The sequence below is a fragment of the Artibeus jamaicensis genome, unplaced genomic scaffold (genome assembly GCF_021234435.1).
Source record: "Artibeus jamaicensis isolate MK-2021 breed Jamaican fruit bat unplaced genomic scaffold, CSHL_Jam_final scaffold_369, whole genome shotgun sequence".
In the NCBI taxonomy this organism is placed as follows: domain Eukaryota; kingdom Metazoa; phylum Chordata; class Mammalia; order Chiroptera; family Phyllostomidae; genus Artibeus; species Artibeus jamaicensis.
The window spans coordinates 44,734,478-44,751,640 of NW_026522042.1; the positions used below are offsets into that span (position 1 = coordinate 44,734,478).

Below are 17,163 nucleotides of genomic sequence, written 5' to 3' on the forward strand. Positions count from 1 at the left end.
TCAGCAACATTCATCAAGGGTCAATTTTAAGGGATTGAAACAATCAATGATAGCCTTGTAATAGACTATCTAGCTTTGCTCAAAATTTTACTACAGAAAAATCAACTCCTCTGAAGCACCATATATTATTATAGCTGCTATCATGTTGCCAACATAAAATGCATTTAAGACACAAGGAAGAGAATTTCTTAATTAAATTTAGAAAAAAACACAGAAGACTGTTCATTCTTATAACATGGTCCTATTCCATGATTATCTGTAAATAGCCAGAGCAAACCAGCGTCCTTCTGCCTTAAAGATGAAAAGACACTGACATCTTTCTCCACTGAAAACTTATGAGAACTTGTCATTGTACCAGTAAAATAAAATCCAATAGAAAGTATTATATTCTAAGTATTTTTCTAATTATTACCTTAGGTATCTGTGGCTCTTGAACAGAAACATAAGTCCTTCATTTCTTCCCAACTTAAAGCTTAGCTACAAAATTAAATGCAAACAGTTTTCTGGTATTCTAGATGTCAGGGTGAGGAACAGAGATGCGAGAATTCTAAGCAAGGCTGTGGAGGGCCACAGAGGATTGTGGGAGCGGTTAGGGGTATGCTGAAGAATGCTCCTTTGTCTCCCGTTGTCCACTCCACGCCGCAACTTACTACTTTTTGCTAAAAGATCATTTTGGACAAGTGGAGCTGCTAATGCTGGGTTCATTATTACAAGAAAAACTGAACTAGCAATCTCCCATGTAGCCATTACTCGTTGGTAGCAAGAAAATGCTAAAATGAGCAATTATGGAATCATAATGTGTTAGAGCTGAAAAAAGACAGTAAGAGGGTCTCTCTGGGTATAGCTTTCAAGTAACTTAAGGCTAAACTGGGAAAATAATAACTCTTGACTCTCAATCTACAGCTGTTTAATATGTGAGTAGTTGAAATTGGTTTAGGCAAGGCATTATAGGTGAGAACATATTTTGTTAGATTTAGTCCTATTTCATAGTTTTCTATACCAAAATTTGGGTCCAGCACCCTGGAGTCCCAAGTTAAACCTGGAACACCTTTATCCTATCTAAGCCATAGGGACCAGTGCTATCCAATAGAAATATAATGTGAACCACACATGTAATTTAAAATTTTTTGTAGCCACATTTTGAAAAGTAAAAAGCAACTAAAGAAATTCATTTTAATAATAGTACATTAGTTCTTTATTGTTCTGTGACAATTTATCCCAAAGCTTACCTTAAAACACACACTCCTATGATTTCACGGTTGCTGTGGGGCAGTATGTACAAGCCACAGATCTGGACAGACTCGGGGTTTCCCCTGAGTTTGCAGTCATCGGCCTGGCTGCACCATCTGAAGCACTGACTGGGGCATGAGGATCTGCTTCCAAACGTCTTACTCATGTGGCTGGTCATTGGTGCTGGCTGTTCGCTGAAAGGCCTCAGTTCTTCTCCTCGTGACCTCTGTCCTCCAGGGCTTCTCTTCTCCATTTGGCATCTTTAGCGTGAGAGTCTGTTCTGTTCTGGTGATTGGGACTTGAGACAGAGACACAGAGGAAGCAAGCTTAGGAGGGAGAGGAGCACTCAAAATAGAAGTTGTAGTCTTTTGCCCTGGCTGGTGTGGCTCAGTGGATTGAGTGCCAGTCTGTGAACCAAAGGGTCGCTGGTTCCATTCCCAGTCAGGGCACATGCTTGGGTTGCAGGCCACGTCCCCAGTAGGGGGCACATGAGGGGCAACCACACATTGATGTTTCCCTCCCTCTCTTTTTCCCTCCCTTCTCGCCTCTTAAATAAATAAATGAATAAATAAATAAATATCTTTTAAAAAATGAAGTTGCAGTCTTTTAATAATCTGATCTTGCAAGTTATATCCTATTGAAACAGGGTGCAAAGTGGGGGTCCTCAAAAATATCCCCCACAGTCCATGGTTGGTGGATGGGGGGAGGGGATGATACATTAGTTAAGATACTTTTCACAACAATGTCAAGTTGACAGCTAGTTGATAGCTGTGATGCCACCTGGGTAAAAGATCTACATGATTTCCAGACTGTACAGTGACTCATGATGTAGCTGAGGGGTAGCTTATACAGCACCCATGTGAGAGGTAGGAGCCAGAGGCTCCTGTGTCACGGGTGCTCTCGCCCTGACTAAAGATGCAACTGAAAGAAGGTAAAAGATATGGGGGAACTGGCAAAAGTAGCACTTCATAGGAGGGGCTGGATATGAGGACATGTGGGAAGCTCCAGGCCAAGCGTTTAAAATGAGGGTGGGCGAGGGAGAAGAGAGGCAGCCATGAGGAAGGAGCCATGAAGTAGGGGGACTTAGCCATGAGGTCTGAGAGAGGAAGCAGCAAGCAGCTATGCAGTTTGTAGTGAAGCAGTCCAGCGTGAGGGCTGGTGTGTGAAAGAAACCATGCCGGCCGGGAGTCAGGATTCCACCATGTGGCCTAGGGTAGTGAGGAAGGCAGCTGTGTGGGCTGAGGAAAGGGTGTAAGGAGAGAGCTACTGGAGCTGTGCAGGAACCTGCTGAACCAAGCACGTATTTGTGAGAGATGCCTAGAATGCTGAACTGTGACCAGGGAGTGCTGACTTCTAGTTCTCTGAAGGATGTATAGAGAGGCTACTCTCTCCGGAAGTGTGCGTCCCTGGACCCCACCATGACCCAGGGTAACACAGCCATGTTTTCTGGACCACTGCACGGGGTCTGAGGACAATGTACCCCAGATCCTGAAGGAGACAGCTGCTGCCAGAGGGTGGCGACTATGAAATCCAAAAAGGTACTTTTCAGAGGGGATGGAGATCTGCTTGCATAGCCGGCTTAAGAACAGGTAAGGATATGGGGAACTTGGAGGCATGGTTTTGGCTTATACCCTTTAGGGGAGCAGGGGAGGTGCTGAGCCTTATGGGAGAACAGGGCTCCAAACAGGAGTGCCCCCAACTGCCCTGTGAAGTTGGAGTCCTGCAAATAAAAGACTATTTCCTTCAATACTAGTGATCGGGTCATGCAGCAAGGCGACATGTGGCCGAGCCCCAGTTTGCTCGGTTACACTATCACTTCTACCAGATTCTGTTCCTTAGAATTGAGCCACTAAGTCTTGCCTACATTCTAGGGGAGAGAATTACTTATAGACATGAGTTTGAAGTCACTGGGGTCATTTTAGAGGTTTGCATCAAGTTTACAGTAGTTACATCTCTAACACAAGGCGCCTTTGTTCCACAGCATGGACACAATGAAAAAACAGGACACACCTCACTGCTGGGTTGAGTACTGTCACGATTTTGGTTGAGTTGCCATACACTGCGGCTCAACCATGAAACCTGGAAAAACATTCAGTCGGTCTGGAACATAGAAAAATCCCCAAATATATAACCACAAATATATTTTAATCACCCTAATACATCTAAATTACTATTTAACATACAATTACTATAAAAATATTAATGAGATATTTTACTTTCTTTTTTTATACTAAGTTTTCAAACTCCGGTATGCATTTCATACTCACAGTACACACCGGTCTGGACCAGCCACATTTCAAGCATTTGTAGCCACACGTGGCTAGTGGCCACTGTGGTACAGCACACGTCTGCACCTTCTGCAGTCACAGGAAGATCCAAAGACCCTAACACAAGGCATCTTTTTTGCTAGGTGTTTAAATGATTCAAGGGATTTATCAGACCTGTAGCAAGTGCTTACTATGTACCAGGCACTGTGCTAACTGCGGGGAACCCCAAATCAATAGATCATAGGGCCTACCCTAAAGGAGCTCAGACAAATAAGTGGTTAAATTCTGAATCCAGAACTACCACTTTGGGTCCACCTCAGAGAGCTCTAACCTGTGATGAGTTCTGGAATAAAGCAGAGCTCAGTCTCTCCAGAGTCCCTGGGAGAGTCGGTAACCCTGAGCCTGGCCGGGCCAGAGCCTCTGACAGTGACCACACACATGATTCACTCCCCAACCTGAGGCTGTGTCTCCAGCCCTAAGCTGGAATCCATATGTTGGCCTGAAATCTGATTTGCCTTGGACATGGAGCAAGTTAAATATTTGTTTAACTCAGTACATTGTACTTTCCACTATTCTCCACAAACAGAGTCTGTATGGAGGGGAAGGGAGTTGTAGGGGGCACCTTAACTATTTCAGGCTTCTTGGGTGCCTTGGAGGGGCCCTGCAGAAACGCCAGTGCACGTCGGGCTTGCACCCACCTTCAAATATACATGACTAAATGTATATGGACAAAGAATGTCCTTAATGATCTCACCAGCTATGAATGGGTTTCGTATCAGAGAGAATTATTTTTAGTCTATTCTCTGTCCTAACTCTGAGAATGCAAACTTCTTCCCTTTTGTAGAAAGTATACATGAACTTGACTTGCATCTTTCTCACAATAAATGTCCTGAATTTTATTCATGGTCAGTTATAAAAATCCTGTGAGTATAACTTTTTTGCCAGGGCCTGCCAGAGAAGCTTCCTCTCTTCCAAAATAGCTATTTATTTTAAATGTTATTTATTAATGGTGCTACACCCGGCAGTTCCGTTAAAGAACTCTGGGTTTCACCTGGGGGAAATGCGATCTACTTTTTATTGGCAGTAAAGGCAGGCAGCTTCCTGAGCCATCTTTCTACCGATGTAAATAGTAGTCCTTTATTTTAAAGTTAGAGGAAAATCCATGCCTGTCTCAATGGGAAGAAGTTACTTTCGTTCAGATAGTGTTAGAAAAAAAAGGTCTTGAGTACTCTATTTTTGTCTTTATAAAAATACTTGTTTTTTTAAAAAAAATAAAAGAACTGTGTGAAGACAGTTTCAAGAAAAACAGTACAAATAAAATACATCTTTTTTACATGTAAAACCCATCTCCAAATTTGCATCGAGTTTACAGTAGTTACATCTCTAACACAAGGCGCCTTTGTTCCACAGCTTGGACACAATGAACAAACAGGACACACCTCACTGCTGGGTCGAGTACTGTCACGATTTTGGTTGAGCTGCCATACACTGCGGCTCAGCCATGAAACCTGGAAAAACATTCAGTCGGTCTGGAACATAGAAAAATCCCCAAAGCTGTTTGGCTGGAATTTGAAGGGTGAAATGAAAGCTTCTGTTCTGTGTAAATCTGTCCAGATTTAGTGTTTTACGGCATCAGACACTGTTCTGGGAGCCAAGAACTGACTCTGCCTAAAGGCTCCTCCAAGAAGAGAAACCCCCGTGCCCAGAAGGCTGAGAAAGAAATGAATTTTAAACATTCCATTGTAAATACAATTTACATGTCATTCTTTCACATGTAGGTGACTCCGTTCTAAAAGTTCAGTGTGTTCCTGTTTTGGAGGCTCTAAATAAAAATTACAAGAAAATAATATTTTAACTGGCCTTTGTGAAGACCAATGAAATAAATTAAATACTCAAGCTTGACCTGTGTGGTAGGGATACGCGACGAGTTCTGCACAGTTTTAGAATGCAAATTTAAGTCCACAGAATATACTCGAGCGAATATGTACGTATCTATATCTACATAGACACACACACTCTCGTACATAATATGCATAGAGACACTGGTAAAAATCTGTATTTTTAAAAAAGCATAGCTTTTATTGTCATTTATTCTAACATCCCACAAAACACATGTTTCGTTGCTGTAGAACAGGCAGTTATGAGGGTGGGAGTATGCAGCTCTTTGGAGAGAGGGAGACTCAAAGGTGAATAACATCTTTTAGCCTTTTCCATACCAACTTCGATTTGCTTCTTAAAAGTAGAAGCGGAGTCCATTCGCTAAACTGCGAAGTTAGGGATTTGCTTTAAAAACTGGAACTCCTTCCATTTGGTTGGGACAGGCGGTTTCTGGCAAACTCCCTAGGCGTCCAGTTCCCGAGAAGGCTTGAGCGGCCTGTTTACCCCGCCTAGTTCAGCGGGAAGGGGGTGGAGGCGCTTCCCATCCCAGGAAAGATCCTGTTTGCTGCCCTCTCCCCCCAGGCCGGCCCCCCCCCCCCCGTGCGGCTGGAACCGGAGGCGCGCGCCCTGGGCTGGGGCCGTGAGCCCGCTGCGCCCGGCGCCTCTCCGGCGGGAAGCAGGAGCAGGCCTTCGCTCGCTGGCTTGCGGGAAGTGTGGTCTTGACGTTGCGTCCCTCTGGCTGGGACTCTCGGGTCACAGGAGCAGCTGCCTCGAGTCCCGACCTGGAGCAGGAGACTGGACTGCGGGGCGCAGCCTCCCACACCCTCTGAACAGCCGGCGGGTGCAGAACGGGAAGGGGCCGGTGGAAGCCCTGGGGCCCCTCGCTGGAAGGGCTCCTCGCTGGAGGGGCTCCTTGCTGGACGCCCGGGTCCTCCCGCTCAGACCTGGTGGGGGCGGTTGGGGATAGTTCCTCCTAAAGTCCTAAACTCCTCGGGGCATTAGTAAATTACCCGCGGAATATCCTCACAGCCTAAGTGTCGCGTCCACGCGGGCCCAAGGCCTGGTGGAACGAGCCAGATCCGCGCAGGCAGGAGAGGTTCGGTGGCCGCCCTAGCGGAGACTTGCGGTGCAACACGTATTTTTAAACATTTTTAAACCCCAAAGCGAATTTATTGTAAACCTCACGAAGCTTAAGCTTTCGGGGCCTTCGCTTGCACTATCCATTTCAAATCCTTGGAGGGGTACTACCAGTTCTGGATTCCGAGCTGTGTTCATTTTTAAAACCACCCGTTGCCCACTGCGCTCAGGCCCGGTCCCGCCGCCGCCACCCCCGGACGCCCTGGTTGTGCGTCTGTTTGGGGCGCGGCCGGCAGGCAGAACCTCGGGGTGACTCTGGAACGCCAGATTGGCCTTTCCTGGACACAGAGTCAGGCTTTCTTACGTCGTTTTCACACGTCCGTCCTTTGCGGATAGTTTCGTCTATGTTTGAAACTGCGAAGGGAACAGGTCCACACAGCAGCTTAAGCAAAAGTGTTGCCAATTGCAAGGAAGTATAGATTCGATGGAATTTCTCACTTTACTAAGCATTTTTTTTTCTTGGTATAAGAACTTCATCTCTTGGCCAAGGTTCTGGAATTGAACATTAAATTTCATGGCTTTTATATGTTGTTGAAACCAGTGTGGCGTGATGAAACAGATGAGTATTAAATCTCAAAAACAAAACGAAACGAAACCCCATACGAAAGCCTCCTCTTTGACGCGGGCTGATTAAGCAGCTGGAGAGAGAAGAGGAAGGATCTCGGAATCCCGAGAAAGGGGCAGAAAGGTCTCCTGCGCTGTCATCAGAACCACCCCCCTTCTAGAACAAATAAATAAAGCGCTGATCGCCTCTGAAGTTGAGGCCTAACCTGAAAAGTGTGATGCAGCAAATTCAGAGAGCATCACCCATTTCTACACAAGGCGACTGACTGTTCGGTACTTTGCGAATCCAGGCTTTTAAATTTCCTGACTTTTATGCTCACAGAGGGAGGTGGAACAGGTCGTCCTGATACCCTAGTGCAACATAATGCCTTTCCTCACTTAGAATATTCCCAAACATGCTCGGGCCAAGAAAAAAAAATCAGCGGTCTGCAATCACAAACATTAAAAATCAATCTATAGTTATACACTTTGTTTTGTATTTAACACCGAGGGTGTTTTAATAAATGCTGCCATTACAAGGAAAATGAAAAGAGATTCAGCAAATGCTCTATGTGTTTCTTCCTCTATTTGTTACTCTCATTGGGTTTTCCCCAAACCAAGGGTGTGGAGCAAAGGAGAGAAAAATGTGGGCAAGTGTGCATTTTGCCAGAATCTGACACTTTCTATCTTAAAGCTTTGTCTCCACCGCAGTCTTGTCTAGTGAACCCACGCTGACACCGCTTGGCCTACTAACCGGGGTGTTTGCTGTGTAGACTCAGAACCCCGGGTGAGTTTTAGGCGACCCTCGCAGGGTGGGTGCTGTTATCTATCACCACTGTGGAGCGTCCAGGTGGCGGCAGCTGGCCCAGAAATTGTCCCCACCCTCCCATCCCTCCCCGCCCCCGTCCCCCACGTCTCCCAGTCTCAGGCCAACCTGGACACTTTTAACCTTGAGTTTTATTTAAAGCACAGAGTTTTCGCAAGCCAGTCCCTGTGCTAGGGCAGCAGGCCCCAGCGCGTGTCCTCTGCTGCTGGGGCGGGCTCCGCAGCTGGCGGATCCGTCTGGGCCACAGCTGTAGGGTCGAGGGCTCCTCTCTCGGACTCCAGTTCTTTCAGAAAACTCGTTTCTTGTCGGATGTGGTTTCCTTTTAATTAATCACTCAGGTCCGCGTGTCCGCCGCGCTGCCTCCCCACTCTTCCTCCAGCCCCACATACGATCCGTATTCGGAACTGAGGGCGCAGGACGAGCATCTGGGAGTTGCTCGGGAGTGGTCCCCGCCAGCCGCTGGGCAGCCAGCCACCATGGAGAGAACCCACTTGGTGATACTCGGTAAAATCCGCCTCCTGGAAGACCCACTTCCCCCTCCCGGACTGTCTAGTCAGTTGGTTATTCAGGCCTCCACACTTCGCAGTTCCAGGCCTCAACTTGGGTGGCCCGGGTGTTCGGGGCGGGCCGTTTCCGGCGGTCTCGAAGGCGGTACAAATTCCCGTCAGGTTCTCTCCCTTCTCCACCGTCCTTCCTCCCTCCCTCCCGTCGCCCTAGGACATGGCATCCCGCTGGCACAGCCCCCTTCTGCTCCCAACCGCACCCCACTGCTTCAAGGATCCCTCCAGGCCTGCCGTGGCCTTCTCGGGCACCGTGGCTTCCTGGGCTACGCAGGGCAAACCAGCCAACCTCCCAGAAAGTGCGGCCTCCGAAGGTTGCTGGCCGTTGTTGGACGAGGCCTGTGGAGTCTCTTCTCCAGAAAGCCCTAGTCCCAAACCGCAATGTCAGCCTATATTCAGGGCTGCGGGCCGTGTTGGCGAGTCCTGATGCAGCGGGTGAACTTTAAACACGTTTCTGTAGTTGCGTTTAAATCGCCTGCAACTTCTAAGCCACAAAGGGAGGCCTCCTAACCTGGCCTCAGCTTCCAGGGCGCAGCTGGATGTGGCTGGGGCCGCCTTGGGACTACGGAGTCTGCAAATGTAGCTCAGGCCGCCTCACACCGAGCTAGCTGGTATCAGACAGAGACTCCCGTTTGGGAGCTTTGGTGGGGCCGAATAGGCCCCTTGGGGCTCGGGGTGCAAACTTGAGTGTGTGACGACCAGCGCTCTGCTGCACCCGACGTCTCAGGCAGCCAGAGGACCAGTCCCCGCGCCACCTTCAGCCAACCCCCGCCACGAGGGCTCCCCCAGCACCGCCGCTGGCCCCGAAGCTGCAGCAGGCTTCTGAGGCGGCAGGCGCTGGGTTGGGAGACAATTCGCTCTTTTCCAAGCTCCAGGATGGCTGAACACACCAGCGGGGCTGCGCGCGTGGACGCGGTCCACGCTTGGCCCTGCGGCCCCCGCCCACCCACGGCCCACCAGGGCCGCATTCCCAGCAGCCCCGAGCGCTTCCTCCCTCGGTTACGGACCCAGACCGCTGGTCCAGCTGTTAAAACAGGGGGTGTCTCTTTCATTCTGGCTCACAAAGTCCCAAAGGGGAACGGGGGACCTTAATGCCTGTGTTTGGACACAAGCAATTATCCCTAATTATTCTTTTTCTTTTGAGCCTGCCCGTCCCGCCGGCGAGCTAGCCGCGGAGCAGGCCCCGTAATCCTCCCCGGTCGGCGGATCGCAGTGGGTTCTGTGCGGCCGGAGGCTCGGGCGCTTTCATGTCACTGAGGGTTTAGAACTGATTCAAACTCAATGCGATGGGGGAATTAACCCCAGAGCCCGGGCTTTCAGGGGCCTCTGATAAGAGATTATACGTGTTGATGGCAAGCTTTTCTTGACAAAATGTTTTCAAAGGGCTTGGAGTTGTTAAATCAAAGCGCCATTGAATTGCTCGGGACCGCCCCTGCCCCCTCCTCCTGCCCTTCCCCCCTCGCCACCCCCTTCCCCGCGTCCCTCGGCCCCCCCCCCCCCCCCCCCGCCCACCCGGACTGTCCAGGGCGGCCGCCCGGCCTTCCCGGAGTCGCGAGTCTCTTTCCTCATTCGGGTTTTTCCTCGAGGCCTCACCACGTGAAGACTGTTTGTGTGGGTGCTCCCGCTGCTGGGCACGTCGGTACCCCCTTTCCCGCCCTCTCTCCCTCCCTTCTCTCCTCGCACACACACTTGCTCTGGCAAAGAAAACACAGCCCAGATGGAAAACTCCCCCACCCCAACGTACATGTGTTTTGTAGAAAACGGAGGTGACAGGGTGGGATAACGAGGAGTAAAGGAAGCCTTTTGCTTCCCCGCCCCCCCCAAAGGTCAGCGCAGTCAGAGGGGTAGCCCTGGGGTTAAACAGTGCAGTGGACGGGGTTCAGATGTCCCGTGAATCTCACGGTCCCGCCCTGGGGGCCATAGGGGCCTCTCAAAGGAAGAAAGCAAGTGTTGGGAGAACTGTACGGATGTAGATTCTGCACTGAGGCAAGTTCCTTTATTCAGGGAATGGGTCCAATTTAGCAACGACAACGGCTTACTGGGTGGGTACCCGCCGAACCCTGCTAGGGTGAAATGGGGGCTGAAAAGGTCCTACAGCCACTAGACAGACGTCTTTCCTTGGGAAAAAAAAGTGCCCAATGTGTGAAACTGTTCACTGTCATCCTCTTCTTCCCCCACCCCTATGCCGCACATCCCACAGGACACTGGTCGGTCCCCACAGCTAGACTTCTTGGCCGATCACCCCACCCAGCTTACCTGACCCCATCTCCTGGACTGGAACTCCGCCCTCCACCTCCCTGGCTGCTCTGACACCCTGCCTGAATCCATGCCAGGAACCCCTGGGGTGGGTGGAGCAGGATCTTTCTCTTGGTGCCTTGGCCGGTGTTTGGGGTCCTGCTGGGAATGAACTGATTATCAGGAAAGCTGACTGTCCCACTCAGTATGCACACCCCACACTGGGTTGGCCCCCGTGGCATACCAGCTGCTGCCTGTGTGCACCGGAGTTCTGCAGCGTGTCCAGCCTCTGGGCTGTTGGTTCCCGATCCCATTTCCCCTTCCTGTTTACCTTTTCCTTCCCACTCTGGCTTTGCTCTGAGACCCAGCGGGCTTGTGCAGAAGCCTGCCCCTGAGCCCGCCCAAAGTTAACACAAAACTTGGTGCCACATTGGCATCTATTTTGTCTGCTGGCTTCCTGAAGGATAATCTGGTTCCTTGATTTGTTTTTCTGCCTCTTTCACAGTTAATGAGCTATGGGCCTCGTAGGATGCGAATTTCAGTTATGACTTTTCATTTTACATTTCTGTGAATTCTTAGGCTCTGTGTCTCCCAGTAACTGGCTAATACGTACTCAGTTATGTCTTTTTTAGCTGATGTTGTCTATCTAAGGTACACGTGGTTTTTGTAATCTTAATCTATTTCATTGGTAATATTTTTAAATATTTTATTTATTTATTTTAAAGAGGGGAAGGGAAGAAGAGTGGGAAACATCAATATGTGGTTGCCTCTCATGTCTCCTACTGGGGACCCTGACTGGGAATCGAACCAGCGACCCTTTGCTTCACAGGCCCACGCTCAGTCCACTGAGCCATATCAGCTAGGGCTTCATTGGTAATATTTTATTTAAATTTTTAGAAATAAATATTTAGAAATCAGTTGCATTAATTTTTTTACTTTATTGATTTAAGAAGGGAGGGGGGAAGACAGACAGACAGAAACACTTGCCCAACCAGGGACCAAACCCCCGCAGCCTAGGTATGTGCCCTAATTGGGAATCGAACCCATGACCTTTTGGTACATGGGACAATGCTCCAACTAACTGAGCCACACTGGCTGGGCTATTTCATTTAATTTTTTAATTCTGCATTGGTTACTGAGACCCACTTATATTTCTTTTTCTCATATACTGTTGCCTGGTTTTTCAAGTCTGTTATACTAAACTCATTCTATTCCAATCCACAAATATGTATTGAGTACTTCCTATATTCTAAACACCCTGAACAGTGAATCAAACGGATAAAAAAAAAAAACAGAAAAGATCGCTGCCTTCATGGAGTTTACAATGTAGAAGAGACACAGACACTAAAAAACTTAAAAAAATAAATGATATAGTACCATGGAAAGTGATAAATGTTGTTGTAAAAATGAAGCAAATACTAAAAAGACAGACAATAAAGTGTGCCGGAGGTGACATGGAGGCATTGTGGATGTCAATGTAAAACGGTGTAGCCACTTTGGAGAATGGTCTGGCAGAAGGTTAAACATGGAGTTACCACATGACCCAGCAATTCTACTCCCAAGAAAAATGAAAACACATGACCATACAAAAGCCTGTACATGATTGTTCATGGCATCATTACTCATAATAGCTAAAACATGGGAACAGCCCAAAATCTACCAACTGATGGAAGGATAAACAAAATGAGGTATATCCATACCAAGGAATATTATTCCACCATAAAAAAATGAAGTAGTCACACAGCCTACAACATGGATGAACCTGAAAAGTGAATGCTGAGTGAAAGAAGCCAGGCACAAGGATGTCCTAGTGTATGACTCTGTTTATATGTAACATGTCCAGAACAGGCATATCCATAGAGACAAAAAGTAGATTCACGGCTGGCCGGGGCTGGGGGATGGGAATTTGGAGGAAATGGGGAATGACTGTCAGGGCATGGGTTTCTTTTAGGGGGTGATGAAAATGTTCTAAAGTTGATTGCAGTGATGGTTGCACAACTCTGTGAATACACTAAACATAATTGAATTGTATACCTTAAATGAGTAAATTGCATGGTATGGATTATATCTCAGTAAAGCTCACAAAACAGTAAAGCCGGCTATGGTAATTAGGAGTGTGGCATCAGTGGTGGGGGGCATTGCTTGCAATTTTTAATAAAGAAGACCTGTTTGAGAAGATGACATGTGGGCAAAAATGTGAAGTGAGGGCGTTACCCATGTGGATATCTGGAGAAGGGCATTATAGGCAGAGGAAACAGCTGTAGCAGAAGCTGTAAGGTGGAAGCCTGGCTGTCTGAGGAACAGTGGGTAGGCTGGTGTGGCTGGAATGGAGGAGGAGGAGGGTTGAAGATGATGTCAGAGATGCATGGGAGGTGAGGTGTAGGGAAGGGTGTGTGGGTGCCATAAGCCTTTTCTGCCTTTGGGGCTGTGGATTCTGTAGAGGAAGCACATGATATGACTTAATTTTTAAAGGATTTCTGAACTGCAGGAGGGTAAGGATGATGCAAGGAGAACCAGTCAGGAAGCTATTACAGAAAAGTCCAGGTGAGAGAGAGAAGCTCAGAGCTGGCGCTCGCAGTAGAGGTAGTGATAAGTGTCATATTTTAGATATATTTTGGGGCACAGCCAACAGAATTTCCTGATGGGTTGGATGTGAAAAATAAGATGAAAAGAGTCTTCGACTACAAGGTTTTAGGGTTGAGTTACTAGAAAGATGGCGTTGCTAACAACTGGATGAAGGAGACTGGCATGGGATCAGCCGGTGGGAGAAAGAAGGTCGAAATTTCAGTGTTGGCCATGTAAAATTTGAAGTGTGTATTATGTATTCAAGTGGAGGTGTCTGTTAGGCAGTTGGATGTATGAGTCTGGGGCATGCCGGGAGGTGTGGTCTGGAAATAGAAATTTGGCAATTGTTGCCCACCGATGGCATGTAAAACTATGTGACTAAGACTAGTTAGGGCATGACCATAGATGGAGAGGAGAAGAGGATGCAGGGCTGAGTGCTGGTGGAACTCCAATGTTGAGAAGTTAAATTAAGAGGAAGCTAAAGAGACTGAGGAGTGAACAGTGACACAGGAGGAAACAGAATCCTGAAAGCCAAGGGAGTGTGATCCACTGTCTTTAAATGCTACTAAGAGATCAAGTACAAGTCCATTGAAATGATCATTTGGAGGACTTGAAAAGGGCATTTTCACTGGAGTAGTGAGGGTGAAAACCTGGTGGAAATTTCCATTTCAAAGAAAATCCGGAGAAAGGAAGTGGGGTGAGTGTAGACAACACTTTCAAGGGATTTTGCCATAAAATGAGCAGAGAAACTGGAGGGAGCTGGTGGGGAAAGCGGGGTCAAGAGGAAGTTTCTTTCGAGATGAAAGAAATAACCATGTTTATGTGCTAATGATCCAGGAGAGAGAGAGCAGTTGCTGGACAGATGTCCTTTCCTAGTCCTTAGGTAGTTAGGAGGGAATAATACCCAGTTTCAAAATGGAGAGATGGACTTCAGATAGGAGTGTGGATAGTTCATTTATAGTAACCTGTAGGAAGACAGAATATGTGGGCCCGTAGGCTGGACAGAAGGCCAAGGTAATAGTAGAAACCTGTGCAAGCCTTCTTCTGATGGGAAGAGGTGTTGAAAATATCAAAACAAAGAAAGGTACACAATAGTCAAGCATGAGAGCAGGAGATAAATGGATTAGGAAATGTGTGTCTATCAGGAAGTATTAAGGGTTCACTCGAAGTTCATGATCCTGAATTTAAAATGAGCCAATCAGATGGCTGTGTGTTTTCCTTTGGCAGGCTCACAGTAGGTGGAAATTTGGCTCTAACTAGTATCATGGTTTTGGCAACTGAGTAAGCCTCAGGAAAAGGGGGCAACGGCATTAAGGAATTCTGGTTGGGTAAAGTGGGAAGGGAGGGCAATACTAGGGCATGAGAGGCAACGGAAAATGTGGCAGAATCAGTGAAATGGAGGTCTTGGTAGGTCAAAGGGTTTACTGAATTCAGAGTACTAAAAAGAATGTGCCGGAAAGATGCAGGAGGCGGTGGTTAAAGAGGGGTTATGAAAAACTGAGATTGTGAAGGGTCCCAGTTACGGGGATGAGTGGGTAGAGGACAAGATTACTAGGGGGGAGGAGCTCAGGGAACCATACACTGAGACTATTGGAAGGGTCATTTAAGTGTGTGTTGGAATGACAGAATGGAGAGATAAGCAAGGAAATTACATAGATGGAAATCAAAATAACAGCTTTATTGCTAATGAGTGCTGTATTGGAGGACGTGGCGTGGGTGTTTGGCAATCATAGATCTTTCAGAACTAAACTCTAAAATTAGAATGATCCACACCCTGTGCCGCAGGCAGAACTGCAGCTCGCCCTGCAGAATGTGCGGCTGAGACTGAACCCAGAAGGCGGGTTCTCAGTGGGCAGGTGCACTCCCCAGAGGAGGGCAGGAGGCAGGGGCCTGCTCTACCCCAGACTCACCACTAAGACGAGTCACTCCAGCACAAGGGGCCACACTGTCCCAGTGACTGATGTCCCTCCATGTGCACACAAAGCTAAACTGTTTGATGAGGCAAACACAATTCTGATACCAAATAAATACAAACAAAAACTATAGATATTTTTGAAAGTACAAAAAATTTGAAAACAGAATTCAACATTATATGTTGAATTCAAAGAACAATATATAAATATAATATTTATCCAAAAATTCAAAGATGTTGCAATTTAAAGCAATACATTATAGTGATATAAATGTATATTCATGATCCACTAAGAGAAAATGTGATAATTTTAATAGCGATCCACATAAAAACATTAAAGGGCAACAGCAAAGAAGGACGCAGTGTCCACAACTGTGCAAAGACACATTTGACATGTTCATTTGAAAGTGCAGAACCAAGTTGGCCTCAGTAATTAGCATTATTATCATTTTGGATAATACAAGGTGAATTAAACTGAGATGAACAAATATTTCAAGTAATTGGTCAAAATGCCATTTTTGATAGATGACTGTGTGAAAAGAAGAGAAAAGGGAATTAACTGGAAACTGCCTTGGAGCGAAGCATAAGTGGAGGAAAATGTCAATTCTCTCAATATTAATGTGCAGTTTTAACCCAATCCCAGTTACAAAGTCCAACACAATCTTTCAAACTACAATAAAATATATATTTATTTTCAGAGGAAGAAGGAGAAAAGTGGAGAGAAACATTAATTCCCTCAAGTCCTCGACCCTCTAAGCAATTTTAATAAAGCCGATAGAAGAAATACAAATGAGTAGAAATAGCAAAGAATATTTTGAGAAAGAGGAGTAGTGGGAGCTGTCAGCTCTGAAAATATATTTTAAAATAACAACAATGAATAGGATCCCAGTACTGAAGTCACAGTAAACAGAGATTGCAGTTAAATAGAATAGAAAGCCCTGAGACAAATCTTACTGTACATAAGAATGTTACATGTGAAAAAGAAATTACAACCAGGTAAAAGTAGATTTAATAAACCCCATTGGGACAACTGATTACTATATAGGAGAATTATGTGTGTGTTCATACCATACTCCTCTCCCCAGTTTTAAGTGTAACTAAAGAATTAAACAAAAAATGAAAGAAAAATCATAGAAAACTTTAAGAAAATATGAAATAGTACTTTTTAGTTCTTTGGAGTGGTGAGCATGTTATATGCTTTTGAAGCAATGGAAGAAATCATAGAGAAAACAATCAACAGACTTAACACTATAAAAAGTGTACACTTTTGTGTACACAAAAATGGTCAAAATAAGAGGACATGGGGAAATGCATTTGTAACACACACACATACACACACTCCTCAACCAGAAAGAGGGTTAATACATATAATTATTTAAAGAGTTCCCTCAGAAAAAATAACTTATGGTATAATCATATAGTGGAATTCCATCTAGCCATTAAAATGAATGAAGTGCATCTTACAGTTTGTCAAAATAGATAAATCTCAGCAACAGAATGTTGAATTTAAAAAGAACGAGTTGCAGAGTGCTAAGTTCATTATATTTCAAAACTCACAAATCAGTGCTCTGTGTATGTGCATGTGCATGTGCTGGTCAAAGACTGAAAACAGTGAGTGTGGAAGGGAGAGGCACACAGCAACTGTGGGTGACTACCTCTGGAGGAGGGTGGGAAATGGGACACGGGAAGTGTGTGAAGGAGATCTAACTTTCCGTATTTCTTCTTTGTTCAATAATAAAAAGAGGACTTAGGAACTGACAAGGAAGAAAACCTTAAAACTCTAAAACATGTATGTGAAAAACACCATGAACAATAGAAGGAAATACACACATTAAAAGATATATGTACACCCACCTTAGTTATTAAAGAAGACTAAAATGAGATGCCGATCATATTTACTAAATTACTTTTAAAATTTTTTAAAGAAAAAACACTGTCTCACACAGTCCAAAAGTTAGTATGGTGTTTTAAAATACCTGTATAGCACATAGAATCTTACACTTTTGGGTT

General features: G+C 46.1%; 1 long non-coding RNA gene across 2 annotated transcripts in view; it reads right to left on the reverse strand.

Annotated features, from left to right (window-relative positions):
* Positions 1 to 17,163, reverse strand: part of LOC119058085 (uncharacterized) — a 66,982-nt gene that overhangs the window by 21,461 nt on the left and 28,358 nt on the right. For both annotated transcript variants that reach the window (XR_005084196.2, XR_005084195.2), the window contains exon 2: positions 1,230 to 1,528. This is a non-coding gene — a long non-coding RNA (uncharacterized LOC119058085). The remainder of the gene's footprint in view (positions 1 to 1,229; positions 1,529 to 17,163) is intronic.